Source organism: Arvicanthis niloticus, chromosome 25 (assembly GCF_011762505.2).
Source record: "Arvicanthis niloticus isolate mArvNil1 chromosome 25, mArvNil1.pat.X, whole genome shotgun sequence".
NCBI classification, from domain to species: Eukaryota; Metazoa; Chordata; class Mammalia; order Rodentia; family Muridae; genus Arvicanthis; species Arvicanthis niloticus.
Window position 1 is genome coordinate 40,423,944 of NC_133433.1, and position 17,665 is coordinate 40,441,608.

The 17,665-nt window shown below is 40.8% G+C and overlaps 1 pseudogene; it reads right to left on the reverse strand.

Moving 5' to 3' along the window:
- Window positions 1-15,750: 15,750 nt before the first annotated feature.
- LOC143438424 (sentrin-specific protease 2 pseudogene) lies at window positions 15,751-17,309 on the reverse strand (annotated as a pseudogene).
- Window positions 17,310-17,665: the final 356 nt, after the last annotated feature.

A 17,665-nucleotide genomic window follows, 5' to 3' on the forward strand; every position in this document is an offset into this window, starting at 1 on the left:
GGCTGCACATCCTCTAAGGATTAAGTAGTCGTGCTGTAGTACTGAAGGGAGTGGAGTCTACAGCAGGTCCAAGTGCATGCTGGGAAGCAAGTGAGGAAAGAACCTGGCCGGGATGAAACAAAATTGGTGAATGAATGAAAAAATTATACAGATAGAAAAATGTTAACAGGATTCTTAGGAAGCCTAAAGTTATAAAGGTTGGAGGCAAAGCTAAGTAAAATGATGAGTCTTAACTTTCGTCATCTCCAAGGCGTTTTAAGTGATCTTAATAAACCCTTGGAGGCGGGGACTACATATAATTCACAGCACCCTTAGTTTTGGGAGCTCCTTGAATGAATGGCTGCTGTCCAGCTCTTTGCATGGTCCTGACAAAAGAAAGCCTACTGAGGTTCAGCACAAAACTGGGGTGCCTGAAAGAAGACAGCTGCAGCCTTGTGGCTCTGCCTTAGTGCTTGCTGCATATGGCATGTTGCTGGCACTGCCTGTGGATGGGCTCCCGCCCAGGTCCAGCCTGGGCACAATAAAAGTCGTGTCTGGTGTGCCCCGTGGACAAAGCAATGGCCCACAGGCTGAGGGCGGAGCTTAGGGCACAGGAGGCGGAGCCCGGATGTGGAGAAACGGACGGAGGGCGGGGCCTGGCGGGCGAGAGTCAGAGCCCAGAGAGAAAAAAAGAAATGAGGGAGGATCTCAGACACGATGAAGGCGGAGCCAAGGTCTGTAGTCATTAGGCTGAGGGCGGAGCTTGGGAGCTCAGAAAGCAGAGTCCAGGTTTAGAGCAATAAGGATGAGGGCGGGGCTTGGAGCGCGGGAGGCGGAGTGTGGAGCCACAGATAAGGGTGGAACTTATGAGCCGGTGCCGGGCATGGAGCAACAGTCGGAGGGCGGGGTTTGTCACTCTGTAGTGGTGCGAAATCTTGACAGATAAACTAAAAAAAAAAAAAAAAAAAAAAAAAAAAAAAAAAAAAAAAACGTGTGGGAGGCGGAGCTCGGCTGCTCAGTGGTTAGCTTGGGACAGGACTTAGAACTGCCAGATTGTTGCTCCCTGCCTGAGGTCAGTATCCAAGCTTTTGACTTTTTGCCGAGGTTAGTTGCTCTTAGTGACAGCTGGGGAAGGTGGAGCTGGAGGTGCTGCTTTCAAACTCCTCTCTGCAGGCACTGACCAAAGGGATGGATACCTCTCCAAGTGCACCACATTCTCACCCACGCAGCCGAGCTCCAGAAACTCGCGGGGGCTCAGAGGGTCATGGTTGAGGTCCCCCAGTGGTGTCTGGAAGGTGTGGACCCTAATGTGGGAGGCAGATGGAGGGTTGGCTTCGTAGTTAAGAGCACTTGTTCTTGCAAAGACCTTGGGTTTTATTCTCAGCACCCACATGGAGTCTCAGCTAGGGTGGAGGGAATGGAAGGCATGATGTGATGTTGCAGAGAGGTAGTGGTAAAGCAGAGAGATATGGGAGCCCTAACGTTTGTGGCGAGGCTAGGATGGTTCTGATGGGAAATGTTGAAAATGCTCTTTATTTTCAACGTGGTGTGATAGAAGATAGAAAGGTTGTATTTCAAAAGAGTGATGGGCTGTGATGTTGCCCTCAAGACAGCCGGAGAACCTATGGCACCAAATCTTAAAGGGTTTGGTTCTGTTCCTTTTCAGGAAAAGAAGAAAGTAAAAGAGGAGAAAGCGGGGCTGGCAAGAGGGTCTGGTTAAGCCGCCTGCAACCAAGGCTCTTCTGAGTTTGGTCTCAGAATCCATATAGTGGATGTAAAGGACTGTCTTCAATAAACTGTCCTCTGCCTCCACCTTAGAGCCATGGCACATGTGTACACACACACACACACACACACACACACACACACACATGCACACACACACCACTCTAAGAGGCACATAAAACGAACGAATAAGCATGGGTTTTTAAGTTTAAAAAACAAAACAAAACAAAAACAAAAACAAAAAAAAATATGTCCTCACTTTCCTGGATGCAATCAGTATTTCTTGGTCTACCAGAAGAAGTTTGTGCAATAATAAGACATTAGGCTATTTTAATTGCTGTACTATAAGAAGTTATAATCTGGGGTTGGAGAGATGGCTCAGCAGTTAAGAATAAATTTTGCTCTTTCAAAAAATCCAAGTTCAATTCCCAGGACCCACAGGACAGCTCAACACTGTCTGAAATTTCAGTACAAGGGTACTAGTACCACCCTCACACAGACATACATTGCAGGAAAACACCAATGCACATAAAATAATTATAGGTAAGACATTAGAAAAAATTATAATCTAACATCTAACTCATACTATTTTATAACAAGCTAGTGTAAAGGTTGTTTTAGAACATGGATAGAGCCAGCCTGATCTACATAGTAAAGACCCTGTCTCAAAAAGCAAACAAGGAAACTAGAGAGATGATGGCTCAGCAATGAAAAGCCATGCTGCCCTTCCAGAGGATCAGAGGTCATTTCTGGTCCACATGACAGGTGGCTTACAACCTCCTGTCACTCCAGTTACAGGGCACCCCAATACCTCTGGCCTTTGTGAGTAACAGCACATGCATACACATACCCACACAAAGGCTTGCACAAATGCACATAATTAGAACTAATGAAATGAAGAAAAACCCTTATCAAAGGGGAAAATGCAGTTTTAGAACATTTTTATTTGGGATGATAGTTTCTTAAAGTGAATTCCAGTCAGTGATAAACCCCACCAGTGAACTTGCAGGTCTGGTTATATTTTGCATCTGAATGACTCACATTTAAAGGATGCACACAATTTTAACATTCTTAAATGTAGTGGTCTTTTAGAAACTTTTTAATGTTTATTATTTTATGTACATAGGTGTTTTTACCTTCGTGCGTATCTATGCACCCATTGTGTGCAGTACACAGAAGGCCAGAAGAAGGTATTTGATCCCAGGAAGTAGAACTATAGTTGCTTGTGAACTACCATGTGAGTTCCAGGAATTGAACCCAGGCCCTCTGGATGAGCAGAGAGTGCTCTTAACCGCTAAGCTAGTTCTCCAGCATCTTGTTTAACTCTTCTGGAAAATATGGGCTCATTGATTTGTGCAATCCTTCCATACATTGCCATGTTTCATTCAATAAAAATTTAAAATCTCATTCATTAACACCGAGAGCTACTAAGTATTGATTGATGTCAGTGATTGTGTTTGAAATGACAAGGTCATTTCTGTAATTGCTGAGAAGATATTGATCAGTGTTGAGCCATGAATTACCATAGGTTGTCAGTTTGATGTTTTTAAGTTAAAATGATGTTCAGAGAGAAAAGCTCCATTCTTGACAGATTTCATAATGTTTCCATGAAATCTGAATTGGTTACCAAGCTGTTCACTCTATTATCACTGTGGTAGGACCCTGTTAGGTGTTTTCTATAAGTACTTTACATATGTTCTAGAATTTCAGTTTTGAGCTAGACAAAATAAATTGATCCCTCCTTCCAAAATAGTGACATAACATAAAAGGATCTCATCAAGCAGCTATTGAGTGGCACAGAGAATTGTTGCAAGGCATGTTGATGCTCGCCTATAATCCCAGCTCTTGAGAGACAAATGGAGGTGAATTTCTGTGAGTTCCAGGCCAGACAGGGCTACATAGTAAGGCCCTGACAATAATAAGAATAATAATAACTATATTATTTGTAAATAATAAATAATTCTTATAAAATTATTATGAATAACACTGAAACAATAGGTGATTATTACATTAATTATTACTTCAAATAATGTGGTATAGTTCATTTTGAAGCTGGTTCTAAAAGGCTTTATAATGTTTTCATTAAGAAACTGCTCTTGCATCTCTGAACACTGGGACAAATACTTTACTGAAGTTTTCTTACCACTTGTGAGTCAAGATTGACCCTGACACTACTGGAATACTAAACAGCTTCTTCTTGGGACATCACACTCATTTGTCCAGTTGGCAGAGTCTTGGAGACAGGCCTCTGAGAGAGAGTGTGAGTTTTGGGCTCACAGTGAGGAGGCAGAACTGACAATGGATCGCTGCACATGTGGAGAAGGCGGCTTCAGAGACAGTGAGCACAGGTGCACAGAAGGGACGCTCAGCATGAATAGTCGCTAGAGGAAAGCAGGCAAAGCTGTCATGGTGATGTCAGTGGAGGATGGCAAGAGCTCTGGGAGTCCTAAGGAAGGAGACTCAGCCTCCTGCCACACCAATTACAGAGACACATAGTGGTGACAGGCGGAGACAGGTTAAGCAATGTGGTTCTATTAGGAGGTGAGGATAAAGGGGCTCAGTGACTACAAGTCCATCACCAGGGCACTGGTATGAACTGTAGTTTTATATAGATAGAGGAAGTGGTTAAAAAGCATGGCTAAGCAGGCTTGTCACTGTGTGGCCTGGTTGGTCTTTATCTCTGTGGTCTGGTTGACCATTATCTGAGCTCTGCTTCCATATGACATATAGAAGTTGTCACTGTCTTTGAGGCACTGCTGTTCCTGGAATTCAAGATAATTGCAGATTGAAAACCATGTCTGGAGACATTCAGGCACCCTTTCAGAGTCCAGAATAGGGCATCATGTAATCTTTGATAAGATACTTCTGTTTCTTGAACTATTGGAGACAGGTTAGGTAGCCTTGGTCTTTAAACAGATATTTCTTTAATACTCAGCAGATCTAACACGAGTTAAAGCATGTGGTGATGAAGTGTTCAGAGTAAGGGGGACAAATAGAGATGAAGGTAAAGGCGCCAGGCTTTTATTGCCTTGGGAGCCCAAAGACTGAGTCAATACTGTATAGCATAAGCTCTCTCTAGGTATCTGTGACACTGATGGTAACTTACTTAAATATTAATCACATTCATCAAGATTCATTAAGTACATTACTTAGCTAATCATATTTAATTTATTTTTTCTTTGAAGGACAGTGTCTCTATGTAGCCCTGGCTGTCCTACATCTTTTTATGTATCCCAGGCTTGCAGTGATCTCACTGGAATCCAACTGCCTCAGCTTCTTGTGTAGTGAGAATAAAGACATGAGGCACCGTGCCTTCTAGGCTTAGATTTTTTTTCAAAACCTACTTTAATGATGGTTCCTAAATGCTTCAACCTTTCTTCTAGCCAGCCACCCAGCAGAGGTAGGGGAAAAGAAAGGTTAATAGAAAACAAGATTATGAATCTGTTTAGAAATAGTTCATTGGGGTGACTCCAATCTTCATAGTCAGCAGTCCAGTCCACTCAGCAAACATCAAAGGGAAATCAGCAGCACTGGCTCCATCCAGAGGAAACCTTGAGGCTCTGCCAGCTAATCAATTGAGGAGAGTCAGTGGAAGCAGCAAGAAACACCTGGAATACCACCAGAAGTTCTTTGATGCATTTCTCTCTCCAAAGTCAAGAAAGAAATGAACCAATGCAAGAGTGATGTCAGTGAAGACCAGCTTCAGAGAAGCCCAACGAAGACCAGCAAAGAGTTGCAAGGTGAACCAATGCCAGAGCACCATCCACTGACTGTTGGGTTACACTTATACTCATTTAAAAAAAGACACTCATTTCATTATGTGTCTTCTCAAGCTCCACTCTAGGAAAACATCACATGTCATTTCACCAGACAGCTTCCAGAAAAACACGTCTGTTCTCAGCAAAACATCCTCTCATAAGACAATTTCCAGCAAAACACAAAGGAGTCTCTAACAAAACCAGAAATGTCCACTTCAATGCCTAGCCTTTAAAATATATTTTTAAAGAAAACTAAACTGGGTGTGCTGGCATAGGCTTGTAATCCTAGCACTGAGAAGACTGGGTCAGGAAGATTCTAAGTTCAAGGTTAGCATGAGCTATAGAAAGATGCCTCCCTGGAAACCTTTTATTTTATAGTATGTGAATGACACCTCAATACATTATTTTTACGGTTTCTGTATGCCATTAATACAGATGTTAACTGGAGTGATATTGACTGCTGTTAGTTGAGATCTCACTTTTACTGGCGGTTTTACAGGATTGTTTCTAATTCTTCCTGGAGCATTGCAAGACAAGCACGGGTACAAGAAACAAATTACTATAGGCCAATGAGTTGTAAAATCCCTTAAAGTTTGACATACTGGTGTTAAACTCCTCAAGTCTAAATTAATAGAGTGAGCTTTTGAATTGTCAGGAACTCCCATTAGGGAATACCCTAGTTATGTGAGGTTAGTAAGACTCACAGATTTGTTGGGCCAAGTTTTTTACTTTGAAAATGATCAGCTACAAGCAGCTTATATCATGATTATGCTCTGCTTTGAAATATGTGCTTGATATTCCACTAGAATTGACGTTTTGTTTTTATCTTTTCATTTTCGTGATTGGAAGACTTTTTTGTTGTTACTGATGGGTTGTTTTGGAGGATGGCAGAGTGCTTGCACCCCATGTCTGAGGTCCTGGATTCAGTCCCAGCACTGAAGAAAAACAGATGTACTTGAAAACTTGTTTTGGAACCTCACTATTGCTTATCTATGTGTGTTTAAATATATGTTATATAAAATAATTGATGTGGAAGAATGACTTCAAAGAAACAGTTAGGCAGTTCTATTTCTTTAACTTGTGAAGAAACCTAATAGCCTACTTTGCTTTTGCCTCATTGTGACTTCCTCTTAAACATTTGTGTCCTAGTTTCCTTTCTGTTGCTGTGATAAACAGCTATGACCACAATCAGCCCAGGGAAGAAAGGGTGTGATTGGCTTATATTTCTAGGTCACGTCCATCATTGAATGAAGTCAGGGCCTGAAGGAACCTGAAGAGAAAAACCGTAGAGGGATGATGTCCCAGCTATGCTCATCTCACTTCCTTGTCCAGCCCAGGACCACCTGAGCAGGGAATGGTGCCACCCACAGTGGCTGAGCTGTCCTGTATCAATTAAGATAATGAAGACAAGCTCTCACATGCATGTCCACAGACCAACTGATAAAGCTAATTACTCAAACAGTTGAGACTTGGTTGTTTTTTTTTTTTTTTTTGAGGTCTTCTAGGCAGTGTCACAGTTATTAATAAATAGAACAATATTCCTCTTTTTCTTTGTGTCAAATTTGGGTGTTTCAGGCCCGACTGGTCCATTAAGGACACTGCTACCTTGGACATGGTAGAGCATACCTTTAATCTTAGCACACAGGAGACAGAGGCAAGAAAAAAATCTTTGAGTATGAGACCAACCTGGTCTACAAAGCAGGTTCCAGTATAGCCTGGAGTAAATAGAGAGACTGTGTCTCAAAGAAAAAATGAAAGAAAGAGAAATGAAGAAATCAAAAGAGAAAGAAAGGAGGGAAGGAAGGAAGGAAGGAAGGAAGGAAGGAAGGAAGGAAGGAATAATGGTGGTTTGAAAGAAAATGACCCCCATAGGCACATAGGGAGTGGCACTATTAGGACGTGTGGCCTTGTTTGGGGACATGTATCACTGGGGACAGGCTCTGTGGTTTAAGATGCTCAAGCCAGCATTAATGTGGCACTCTTTTCCTCGGGCCTGCTGATCCAGATGTAGAACTCTTGGCTTCTTCACCACCATGTCTGTTTGTGTGCCACCATGTTTCCTGCCATGATGATAATGGACTAAACTTCAGAACTGTAAGCCAGCCCTAATTAAGTGTTTTTCTTTATAGGAGTTGCCATGGTCATAATGTCTGTTCACAATAAAAGAAACACCAAGACAGAAGAATGGAAAGAAGGAAGGAAAGAAGGTAGGAAGGAAGGAAGGAAGGAAGGAAGGAAGGAAGGAAGAAAAGAAGGAAGGAAAGAAGGAAGGAAGGAAAGAAGGAAGAAAAGAAGGAAAGAAAGAAGGAAGGAAGGAAAGAAGGAAGGAAGGAAGGAAAGAAGGAAGGAAGGAAAGAAGGAAGGAAGGAAAGATGGAAGGAAGGAAGGAAAGAAGGAAGGAAGGAAAGAAGGAAGGAAGGAAAGAAGGAAGGAAGGAAAGAAGGAAGGAAGGAAGGAAAGAAGGGAGGGAGGGAGGGAGGGAGGGAGGAAATTACATGACTAAAGAATTCCTTCCTTCAATAGCATTTTGAACATAAAGGTAGTAGTCATTTGTATAAAAATTTTCATAACAGTTTAGTATCTAACATTAAGATTTAATTTTAAGCCACTTTGCAATGTCTTGTATTTTGAAGTATTTTAGGAATACATTTCAATTTGAAATAAAACAGATCATCCCCTAAATAAAAATCAGGATATTTTACGCTGTGACTGATAGCATGTGCCTTTAGTCCCTGCATTCAAGAGGAGAATCAAACACATTGATCTCTGTGAATTCTAAGCAACATAGCAAGTTTCAAGCCAGCCAGGGCTGAAGAATAAGACCCTTTATCAGAAAAACAAAACAAACACATTTCATGATACAACACTTGCTTTTCTTTATAGGAGGTGTGGTTATTGATTTTTATTTTCTGTCTTACTGAATGAAAAAGACATTGGCTCTCAACCACTAAATTAGTTTTACAGCAAGTTTTATTTTTAAAAAGCCAGTATTATGGTATAGTTCAGCTTTAGTGTTTTGAGAAATATTACAAATGATCAGCAGTTTCTGCACTGCACCCTGCTGCTCTCTGCCCTGTAGTCTTGCCACCTCTTGACTGACCCCAGTCAGCAGTCTTCCCTTATCTGGGTCTCCTGCCTCAGAGTCACCTGTAGCATCTCAGGTGTCCACCCCCTGTGTTCGGCAGTCCCAGATCCCAGCAACCCAGTAAATGAAAACTCTAGAAGCTCATAATTAATCAGTCAGGTTTATATATCAATAAATTCTCAATTCACAAGATGCCCTCAGAATAAATTCAGAGCCAATTGATAATGATACAAGCTGCCCACCTAGACTCAACAAGTTACCTCAATTATTCTATCCCTAGATGATGTTATAGCCCCTGTGACTGTTTAAAGCCACGCAGAATCTGAATTGTCCTGTTTGTCCTCCATTTCCCCTGCCTTCACCCAAGTAACTCCCTGTCTCTGCAGCTCTTAGTCCCGCCTCCCTTTTCCACGTCCAATCACAGACTCCTTGTGTGTTAATATTTAAATTAATTGGACAGGGAAAACTCTGCTACATATCATCCTTTCTGTTTAGATAAAAAATAAAAAAAAAAGCCACTTTTCTTTCAAATATAAATTAAACACAACTATTGCCATTCTCCCAAATCTGTTCTCTCAATGTAAATAACCTGGGTTGGCTATGAGACTACAAGTGGTCTTTCAACCCTGTTAGAAATCTGAGAATGATCAACATGAACTGAAAATGTATAGAAAGTCCAACACAGCTTCCAAAATTGATCAAATTGTAGAGACAGCTGGCTGCCTATCCAGCCCCAGTAAGTCAGGAAGCCTGTCTGCAGCCTTCTGGCCCGGGATCATCAGACAGATAGTTGAGAAACAGGAATTATTAAGGACTAGCCTATTCTGTCTTGTCAGAACTAAGCTGTCCTAACCTGAACACTGTGTCTTCTCAAGGACCATACAGGTCTGCAGGAGAGACAGGCAATTTCTGCCCAGTGGCCACCCAGCTGCAATGAACCACCTCACCAGGAGACACAGATGCTCAGCAGCTCCTTTGAATCCATGAATGGGAAGCTCTTAGGAGCAGATTTGTCTCAAAGAGAAGTGAATAAATAACATTAAATGTCACATCCTGTGGATTTCTGACGTTTTTTGAAAACCAACTGCCTATGTGAAGTAATCTGGACTGTTGTCCATTAATTACCCTCAGCTATTCCTGATTAAAATATCTGAAACACTCTAACAAGAAACTCAAAGCCATGAATTTGCTATTTTTCCCTTAACTCACAGGCTTAAACATCTCAGATGAGTTTATAATAACAGTTATAGAAGGACAGGGTCTAAGCCTTGTACTTTTAAATTGGTGGTATCAATAGAAGAAATTAGACCAGTGATACCTTGATTCTGCATCAAAAGAAATTCTCTACCAAAGGAGGAATTATGACTTCAACTTAGTAACTATTATAAAGGTTTCTACCAAATGAGATTATGGCTACACAATCAATTCTAGCTATTTCTTCCCTGTTCCAATTATGACCACTTCTAAATTTCCCAGAAAGGCAACATTAGAATAATCACCTCCAGTCCCAAAGCCCAGGGACTGGGATGACAACTCTTCATAACTTCTTCGAGCAGAATATGGGTGTTGAGATATTTTGAAGGGGGGTGAGGGAAGGTAGGGAAAATAAGGAGTTGGGTGGCCTTAAGAAAGCCACCCGAACAATTGATTTAGTTTCTGATGTCTGTGTCCTGACTGGATCTGGCTGAAACTCCAAGATATCAGTAATTCCAGCAGGTCAGTCCAGCATGTCTGACAATGAGAGTCACCAAAGCTGTAGATTCTGTAATACACAAATCTCAAAAAAATTTATTGGTATCATCAAGATAATTTTTTTGTTTGGTTCTCAGGAATCTAGTTCTCTAGGGGTCTCCCTAGGTGACATCTGATCAATATTACTCTAGAAGTTGCATAGACACTGATTGCCTTCCATAAATAATGCAAGGACAAAACTTTCCTCCCAAGTCAGCATATCTCTGAGCCGAATAATATAACCACAAAACACTAAATTACACTCATCTTGAAAATTAAAACAATACAAAAATGAAGTAAACTAAAATACTGTATGTGCCTATTCTTAGGCCTTTTCTATTTTGCCAAGCAGGATAATAGCCCAAAATTCCCATGGATGCCACGTTAGACAGAATCTGAGTGTCCTGTAAGGCGTATTAGAGCAGTTTATCTTTACACCATCTTTAAAGCACTTGATTCACACTTCTATTTATACCTGCTTATAAGCAGGAAGTTAATCAAACCAGGATTTGAACCCAAATTTCTCGTGGAGCCCACATTAGACAGATTTGAGCATCCTGCAAGACCCATCAGAACACTATATCTTTATACCATCTTTACAGCAATTAGTTTAAATTTTCATTAATACCAGTCTATGAGAAGCAGGTAGTTTTTCCTTGTTAAGCTCTCTGCCTAAAGCAGCCATCTTGTTATACCATCTATCTGTTTGGCTCTCTGCCTGGAGCCACAGACATTTATTTATAATTCATACCTGAGCATAGCCGGTAATTATCACTGCTCACTCTACTTGGACTCACTGACTCATTTTCCTTATCCTAGTTCCAAACCACAGGCAAAATTCCCCATGTGCATTGGGCAAAATCTGTATGTAAATCTTTCTTAAAAGCCAATAACCCCAGTTTTATAAATTCACAGTACAGTTTTATAAATTCACAGTCTCTGCCTCAAGAAGTAGACAGCTTTCATTCTCCTATCTCTGACTCAGAGCAGCCTGCAGTCCCCACAGCAGGGTCCCTCAGAGCCTTCTGTGTTTCAAGTTTCCTGCACTTGAGTCCATGTGACTCCTCTCAGAGCTAACCAGCTACTCACTTAAAAAGATAAAACTCTCTCAGGCCAATGATCTTATATTTCTAGTGGATTCTTGCCCAACACCTTGATTCATCACCTGTTGCAGGAAATATTACAAATGAACAGCAAGTTCCAACACTATACACACCTACTCTCTGCCTGGCGGTCACGGTGCCTCTTGGTTAGCAGTCTGCAGTCTTCCCTTTTTCAGTTCTCCTGCCTCAGAGCTGCCTGTCCTGTCTCAGCTGTCCCTCCACTGTGTTCGGCAGCCCAAATCCCAGTAATCCAGTAAATCAAAACTCTAGAAGCTTATAATTAATCAGTCAGATTTCTATATAGGTAAATTCTCAATTCACAAGATGCCCACAGAATAAATTCAGGGCCAACTGATAATGATACAAGCTGCCCACCTAGACTCAACAAGTTACCCCAGTTATTCTATCCCTAGATGATATTATGGCTACTTGTGGCTGTTTAAAGCTACACAGGATCTGAATTGTCCTGTTTGTCCTCCATTTTCCTTTCCTTCACCTGTGTTACACCTTGTCTCTCCAAATCTTACATCCACCTGACTTTTCCCTGTCCAATCACAGGCTACTTGTTGCATTAGTATTTAAATTAATTGGACAGGGAAAATTCTGCTGCACTTTAATTTGTAATTTTTATTTACCTATTTGACATTGAAAAAACTTCCTTCAATATGTATGTTAGTTCTCCAAACTCCTATTTTTCTTCCTTTTGCAGGTCCTGAGGACTGAACATGTAGACTTAAACATCATAAGTGGGTAAGCTCTCCCATCTACCACCAAGCTTCAGGTTTTCACCCATCGCTCCAGTTCATGTGATGCTCTTTAGGAAAGTGTACACATTAAGCTTTGGAAATAGACACCACTGATAATGGATGGTAACAAGGTTCAGAAGACCCCTGGGGGGATTTCTAGGATCTTCTGTCCTCAAGCAATCGATTAGAGACTTCCACCTGCATAAAAAGCAAGAATGGCTGATTAGGAAAAATCATACTCCCAAGGAAGGAGGAGGGCTGGAGGAAAGAAATATGGAAAACGACTGTGCCATAAAGAACCCAGTCTCTTCCTTCTCAAGGCACCCATCATAGTTTATCTTAATGGGGCTCTTGGTGAAACTTGGATCCTCACACTTACTGGCAGGTACTTTACCACTGAGCCATTCCCCCAACTCTGTGTAGACTTTTCTATACACCATCTCTTTGCTATAGACAAAAGAGAATTGAGACATTTTCTCTCCCTACATCTGAGCAAAACTATGAAGATACTGTTTCCTTTTCCAGGGCCAGTCTCAGTCTGTGGCAGCAGTGAGCAGTGGACCTCCCTGAGTTTTCTTTACAGTAATGCAGAGCAGCTTCAATGACAAGTGTCCCCGTGTGTGTCAATACATTTTTCCATTGCTATCACTCTACAGCTCAGCTGGACACTGCTCAACTAAGCTCCACCTATAGTCTCCCTCTATAATGCAAGATAAAGGAGTGGGTGCTCTCTGGAACATTCTAACTCCATTGCAGAGGCCCAGACCAGAATAACAATCACTGATATGCACAATCCATCTAAGGCTTAAGTTGGTGAGTCAAGCTCTTCACACCTGCTGCTTTCAGCTTTCACCTCACAACCCAGGTTTTATTACTACCCCATAAAAGAAACAGGAGACACCAGAACTCGTGAAATGTTTAAATAACTTTAAACTTTATTGAGTAAAAATTGCATAAACACAACCATAATTAATGAATAGAAAAGTTAAATACAAACTATCACATGTAAAATAGGCTATTTTATAACTGTCGGTATCAACCCTAAATACCAAATCCCCAACTTCCACAGTGGGAATGTTAATCTAACGAGAAAAAAAATCTTAATTTCATCTTAATAGATACCAAAACTTTTTAAGAATAAATTTTAAATTGAATAGAACTTTTGATAAGAAAAATTCAATACAGCCCTAGATGGGGTTTGTATTCAGTGAGACCTGAGATAAAAATGGACATTCACCATTGTAGTTACTTTAAATCAACTTCCAAAACTAAGGCAGGTCTGGGAAAGAATGAGTCTTTAATGACCATGGTGCTTTTCTTAATAGTCCTGGAGTCCAGTTAGTAGTTTGGCTGCAGATCTACATCCTGTACAAGTCCAGTAGAGTACGGTGGATCAGAACAGCACCGATCTGTACACCTCATTTTCATTTCATATACTATTTTCAAGAATAAAATACAAACAACAACAACAACAACAAAACAAACAAACAAAACACCACTACTACCCCCAGCTTTAACTGAAGAGCATCCAACTCCATCGTTGTTGATGCCAGTGAACAGCGTCTGCCTCTTCCTGCTGATGTCCCTCCTCATCATCAGCAGGGAATGGCACTGGGATGGACATTCCTTTGGGAAATAGACAGTTCGAACAAGGGCAAGAGGATTGGAAAATGATAATGGTCAAGGTGTGCAGTGAGTCAAGAAAAACAATCACTGTGGTGGGGTCAGGAAGACAAAAACAAAACAAAAACAGAAAAAAACATACAAAACAACAACAAAACACAAGAACAGAACCAAAAACATAAATAAAAAAATAAGAAAGAGCAAAACCAAAAACACAAACATAAAAACAAAAAACAACCCAAAACAAAACCAGAAACACAAACAGAACAACTTAGAATAAAACCAAAACCAAACCCAAAACTACAACAAACAAAAGACAAAACCCAAACAAAACAACAAATAAACAAAAATACAACCAAAAATCAAACAACAAACAGAAACAACAAAAAAGAAACCAAAAACAAAACTCCAAACCCAAACAAAAAACAACAAACAAACAAAAACAGAAGCAAAAAAAAAACAACAACAAAAATCAAAACCCAAAGAAAATCAACAAACAAAAATACAAACAGTGAGCCCAGGGTGGAGCACGGCTTCATCACATGCCCTCTGGTGGTCGACCATGTCCACATTTCCGAGTTCAAATCCCGTGTGACTCCCAAAGAGTCTTATGGGGGGGAAACAAGTTAAAAAAAAAAAAAAAAAAAAAAAAAAAAAAGCAAGCCTGCAGTGGCACACGGCTTTGGCAAACAAAAAAACAAAACAAAAAAACAAACAAAAAGCAATAACTAAAAACAAAATAAAGAAAAAACAACAACAAAACACAAACTAGAAAACAAAAATTAAAAAATAAAACCCAAACAAAAACAAAAAAACAAACACAAATTAAAAAACACAACACAACAAAATAAGACAAAATAAAACAAAAATAAAACGTTTCCGGGTTTGAATCCCTTGTGACTCTGGACGAGTCTCATGGAAAAAAAAAAAAGTTAAAAAAAAAGCGAGCCTACAGTGGCACACAGCTTTGGCAAACAATAAAACAAACAAAAAGCAATAACTAAAAACAAAATAAAGAAAAAAACAAAACACAAACTAGAAAACAAAAATTAAAAAATCAAACCCAAACAAAAAACAAAAACAAAAAACCAAACACAAATAAAAAACACAACACAACGAATAAGACAAAATAAAATAAAACTAAAACGTTTCCGAGTTCGAATCCTGTGATTCCGAGTTCGAATCCTGACGAGTCTCATGGAAAATAAACAGTTAAAAAAAAAGCAAGCCTGCAGTAGCACACGGCTTTGGCGCCTACCCTCTGCTGGCAGACCGAGTTCGAATCCCGTGTGACTCCCGACGAGTCTCATAGAAAAAAAAAATTAAAAAAAAAAAAAACAAAAACGCGAGCCTGCAGTGGCACGTGGCTTTGGCGCCTGCCCTCTCCTGGCGGACAGTGTCTGCATTCCCGAGTTCAAATCCCGTGTGACTCCTGTAGAGTCTCATGGGAAAAAATACAAACAAAAAACAAACACAAACAACAATAACAGAAACAAAAAACAAGACAACGAAAAACAAAACCCAAACAACAAACAAACAAAAATACAAACAAAAAACCAACGAAACAAAAAGCAATAACTAAAAATAAAGAACAAAAACAAAACACAAACTAGAAAACAAAAGTCAAAAAATAAAACCCAAACAAAAAAACAAACACAAAAATAAAAATCACAACACAACAAAATAAGACAAAATAAAACAAAAATAAAATGTTTCCAAGTTCGAATCCCTGTGATTCCTGAAGAGTCTCATGGAAAAAAAAAGTTTAAAAAAAAAAGCGAGCCTGCAGTGGCACACAGCTTTGGCAAACAAACAAACAAACAAAAAAAACCAAAAAAACAAACAAACAAAAAGCAATAACTAAAAACAAAATAAAGACAAAACAACAACAAAAACAAAACACAAACTAGAAAACAAAAATTAAAAAATAAAACCCAAACAAAAAAACAAAAAAACAAACACAAATAAAAAACACAACACAACAAAATAAGACAAAATAAAACAAAAAACAGAAATTAAAAAAATCCAGTATTAAAACAGTATTGCACAGTATTGCTCATGGTCTCCTGTGGGTTGGACAGCAGCAGTGTCTAAGCCTGCAGTCCTTGCATGCATCCTAGAGGTGGCATTAGGGCAGCAGTCGGATATCCCAAGTTAGGACGGTAGAAAAGTACAGGGACCACTGGTGACCACAGCAGTCAGGTGGGTGTTGTTACAGTAAGTGACTGTGCAGGATTTCCCATACCATCCTCTTCCTGAAGATGGGCATGTGCTGCTGAGAGAAGGTGACAGGTTGGTCTCTAGCGATGTAATCCGCATATTTACAGGCGAACATGCCACAGTCACTCCCATTCAGTTGCTGAGGAATCTCCTCTGCGGACATGCTGTATAGTTTCCACTCCAGAGGGTCCAGCTCGATGTTCCTTCGAGTCTTGCTCTCGTTTTGTAAATACTGGAAGATGGTCTCACAGATAGTTTTCCCCGTCTGTCCCAAGGAATCCAGGTATACGATACTTCGTTTTCTCAAATCGATCACCACCAGGCTCCAATGTACCCTCTGGTGAATAGGCACCAGGATCATTTCTTTGTCAAAGAGATTAATTGTTCGAGTCCATCTTTTGACAGAAGAGTAACCGCTCTGCGTTAGCTTGGGGTAAAAGAAAGTGCTAAACACATGAAGAGCAGGGTAGCCTTGGTTTTCGTTTCTCTCAACCAGAAGGTTCATATAAAAATTGATGATCTCATCATTGAGCCACTGACCATTCTTGAGGGTCTGGATATCTCTTCGGGTGATTTGCAATTTGAATCCCCTACTTAGGATTTCCTCTTGGGGTCCTGGACCCAGGGCACTCCTAATTTCCTTTTCCATGTCCTCTGTAACATGAAAATTTTGATCCACTTCTCTGCCCTTTTCTAGGTTTGTGAGAGGCTTTTCCTCTGCCCCAAGTACTGCCATCTTGTTGGGGAGTAACCTGTCACCTCTGCCACTATCCATGATGGTTAGAGCTGGTGTTCCCGGTAAGTCAGGCTCCCAGCTGTTCCCCCTTCTTCCCCCATGGTTTACACCATCTTTCTTTTGTGTAATGGATGTCTCCTCTGAACACCTCCCCCCTCTCTCTGGATCTCTCTTCTGTGACAACCTTCCGTGCTTTTCTTTTGGGGGGCTTTGTTCCTTTTCCTCCATGGTGGAGTAGGGGCGCTTGCGACCCTTGCGAGCATCAGCAGGCTTCCCCTCAGGTACAGCCTGCTCTGGAGGCCCTTTGGTACCCTCTATGGGTTTTAGTTGTCTTGGACTCTCTTCCTGGGCTTTCTGTACCTGACCCTTGCCTGGCTGGTGTTTCTCAAGTTCGAGGTCTTGTTGCTTCTGAGGGGTCTTCTTCCAAGCCTTTCCGGTTTCTTTAAATAGCATTTCTGTTCCATCCTTGCATTTGGTTTTTGGACTTTGTCCCAAACCTTCAGAATCTGTTTCTGTCCCACTGCTATCCTGACACTTTCGTTTTTGAGCTTTTCTTGAAGCTTCGGGCTTCACCTCCATCCCAGGCTGTTTCGGTTGCCACATGGAGAACTGCTTGGTAGTCAGATGTTGGCAGTTCACCAGGGTCCACTCTGGGAGTTCTGAGATACTTCCACAGAAGTATCCTTCTAGGGTGCTGCGCTGTAACCAGCTACCCGAAATTTCTAAATCGGACTAATCGTACTAGTAAAGCACTATTAAGACACCAGGCCTAAACCTAGCCTCTAACTACTCGGAGGAAACCTCACGAATGATGGCTAACTCAGGGGTTGCCCCTAGTCACAGCCTTCAAGGTTCCATAGCTGGTTATGATGTCACCTGAAAGAATTCAAATCAACGTTTCTGGGTGGTGAAAGCCCTCCCCAACCCAAACTTGGTCCAGGATTTCACAGTGCTCCCTT